We start from the raw sequence: 3,792 nt of genomic DNA, 5'->3' as shown, positions 1-3,792 counted from the left end.
GGGCGGTCGGAGCGCGGGCCCAGGACGAGGTGGGCCTGGGGGACCGGCAGCTCAGGGCGGCAGCCCATGGCGCGGCCGCGTGGTCTGTCCCGCACTGCTCTGAGCGGCCGGGGCGGCGCGGATCCTCGACCTCCGGATCGCGGAGGCTGGGGGCGGTGGGCGCCGGTTCTTCCCGTTGTGCTGGGGGGATGCGCAAGGCGTTGGGAGAAAACTGGTGCGGAGGTGGCGGCCCCGGCGCAGAGCTCACGGCTGCCAAACCCGAGGGGCCAGGATGGGTGCGAGGACGTGGGGGTGCACGGAGGAAGCGAAGCGCTGGTGCCGGCCTCGGGGAAGGCTCCGTGCCTTTTTTCCTTCCTCTCTGTTAAAATGTGAAGGAGGCCATTGACTGGAGCTGGGTCCAGCGGAACAGTATGAAGCCTGCGCAAGGAGGCTAACTTGGTTCTGTGTTCCTAGCGGTTCCGGTGGTCCGTCCTCGGCGGCCGGTTTATTTAAATAAAGTAATCAATCATCCTTTTGCCCCATTTCCGTTTGCTATACATACTGCTTGACCATCTTGCTGCTCTGGATTTCTTAGAACCAGTTCTGGTACTAAGGACGGTTGACTTCGCCAGCAGAATCTTCTAGTCCCCCAACACCCGCAGATAAGTTTTAAGGAATGTGCACTTGCTGAACTTCTTCTTTTTTTTTTTTTTTTGTCTTTTTTAATTGTGTGTCCGCTTTCTGTCACTATTAGTAAATAGCTGGGATAAAGAAACAAATATATTTTGGCTCAAGGTTTTGGTGGCTCCAGTCCAGGATTGCGTGGAGCTATTGCTTTAGGCCTGTGGTGGGCGTCCTGCCTGGCGATGGTGGAAGCTCCCGGGGGAGCGAACTGCTCAACTCAGCCAGGAAAGAGAAAGAGGCAGGGAGGTAGAGACCCTGGCTAGGGTCCCGCCATCCCCTTCGAGGACACCCCAGTGACATAAAAGTCTCCCACTAGGTCCCACCACCTCTGACGATGCCACCTTGGTTACCAAGCCTCTAACACGTGGGCCTCTGGGGAACATTGAATATCCAAGCTATAGCTCACTCAATATAAAACCATTCTAAAATTTAAACCTTATTTTAAAAATCACCTGTGCACGTTTGTATCAGATACCTGCAAATAAGTTATGTAATGCCATTCAGCAAGCAATTCCAGGGAGCCTATCGTATGTTAGGCTCTGACGTCGTGCTTACTGAGAGTATGATGATTAATAAGACAAGGTCGTTGCTCATCCTTATTGGGGGAATAAATACTTTATGTGCAGTACATATGGCAAATGAGAAGCAAACTTGCGCAGAAAAAATGAGAAGATATTTGTCCCAAATTATACCCTGTTGGTGGTACCTAAGACTAGGCTAGGGACCCTTGAAAGTAGTAATCAATATAGTTCACAGGAGAATGGAATGTTTAGAGAGGATCTTGGAATTAATAGGACTTAGATATAGAAGAATTGAGAGCAAAACAAGTATTCATTTATTCAATAAACATTAAGTATGTCCCATCTACTGTATCAAGTACAAAAACCAGATTTTCAAATATTTCTATAAATACCAAGAAGCATTAGATAAAATGCAAACATCCATTGAAGATTTTTAGAACTCTTAATAAGGACAGACGGATACTTTTTAAAATTATGAAGTAGTAATATGAAAAAGTAAATCCAATAACAAATATATACCAACCACAGAGCTTGAGAAAAACATTCTAGATAGTGAGGTGCCCATCCTTGAACACATTTCCTTCCCTATATCCAAGGCACCCCACTTACCCAAATTTGGTTTTTATCATTCCTGTTCCTTTCTATTCCTGCTATGTATGTAGATACTTCTAAACATAATAATGTTGTTCTGTATATTTTGAATATTTGATAAATACTAATCCTTCTGCAACTTTCTTAGTCATGACGTCTTTAACATATTCCCAAGTAGTTTAGAACAAAAAATAGTGAGTGTAGTATGTGTGTGGAGAGATATACTGATACAGTGCTGTGATGCACTGTATAATGCAATACAAGGAATGCTACAATAAAACTCATAGTTCTCCTTGAGCACATGTGCAAGACTACACCCACGATACAGGATCTGCCAAGAAAATGTGTACACACTTCAGGAAAAGAAAAACTTGTATAAATATTTTAATGCAAAATTTATTGAGGCATCATGAGATTCATACAAGTTACCTTTGGTCTCTACAATTGCAAGAAGTAGTCAAAGTGGTGGCCTTTAGCTTGCAGACATTTATTAGTACAGCACGCTGCTGCTTGGGCAACCTTGGTCATTGAGATTGCTGCACATACATTTTCAATTTCTTCTCTAAGGGCCAGCAGTGTAGTGGGTTTTCTGTGTTATAAAATATCCTGTAGGGTCCCCCATACAAGGATAACACCATCTGTTGAAAAGACACCATACTATTTTTCTTTTCTTGAAGTGTGTGTACATTTTTTGGTGGACTTTATATCAGTAATGAAAACAGTTGGTCCTAGAGCATGCATATTTATGATGATACCAAACTTCTCCCCAACACAAATGTATGAATTTATACTCTTAGCAATATATGAGAATTCTCTGTTACTTTACACCCTTGCCCATAGTTGTTTTTGTTTTTATTTTCAGTATTAGGAATTAAACCCAGGACCTTACCACTGAGCTACATCCCCAGCTCTTTTTGTGTGTGTGTGTGTGTGTGTGCCACGAATTGAACTCGGGACCTTGCGCCAGGCAGGCGCTTGTGCTGCTGAACTATATCCCCGGCCCAGGCTCTTTTTTGTGTGTTGAAACACTGAGTTCTTCAAGCTGGATTTGAATTTGCAGTCCCCCTGCCTCAGCCTCCCAAAGTGTTGGATTACAGGCATGTACCCCTCACATCCAGCAAAGGGCTTGTTTTTGAGGTGATGAAAATGTTATAAAATTGAGCCAGGTGCAATGGTATAGGCCTGTAATCCCAGCAACTCTGGAGGCTGAGGCCGGAGGATCACAAATTTGAGGCCGACCTTGACAACTCATGAAATCTCAAAGAATAAAAGAGGCCTGGGGATGTAGGTCAGTGCAAAGGCCCTGGGTTTAATCCTTGGTACCGGAAAAAAAGCTGAAAAGTTAAAAGCAGAGGCTTAGTATCCAGAGGGCCCAAGCCAAGCACACAGGTGGAGGAGGCTTAGGCAGGACAGGACCTATGCCCCAGCCAGCTCAGCTCCTCCTACTTGACTGAACATCAGGAGCTGACTTGGCCCGGGTCTCCTCCTCTTGCAAAATTATCTCCTGTTGTAAAGATGAAAGAAATCTGATTTTCCTGTAGATAAAGCCAATAAGCTAACACAGCTACCACCTCATTTATATAGTTTGGAGGAACTCTGAGTGCTGTCAGGCTGTCTCACTTGAGTAGTGATTATTGTTTACCTTGGAAACATGCAGGAGAGACTGCATCTCTTTGTCTATATGAAAGGGAGAGACTTTCATCACCTGTGGATTTAAGGCTTCTTCAGTAATAAGTGTTCTCTTTCTTGTCCGGTGTGGTCACTCACCTCTGTCACCCCAGTACTCTGGGAGGCTGAGGCAGGAGGATCACAAGTTTGACCCCAGACTGAGTAACTTAGTGAGTGTCTCAAAATAAAAAATAAAAAGGGGCGGGGATGCAGCTCAGTGACCTTTGTGAAGATTCTGGGTTGGGAGAGTGGCTCTGAAGCTTGCATCTGCTCCAGGATGAAGTGAGCCTCGCTATCCGCGATTTCCCACACCCGTCTTTCTCTTCCTTCCATGATCCACAAGTTTGAG

Source organism: Chinchilla lanigera, unplaced genomic scaffold, assembly GCF_000276665.1.
Source record: "Chinchilla lanigera isolate Chin_1 unplaced genomic scaffold, ChiLan1.0 scaffold00005, whole genome shotgun sequence".
Taxonomy (NCBI): domain Eukaryota; kingdom Metazoa; phylum Chordata; class Mammalia; order Rodentia; family Chinchillidae; genus Chinchilla; species Chinchilla lanigera.
The sequence above is the reverse complement of the archived record's forward strand: the minus strand, read 5'-3'. Positions refer to the sequence as shown.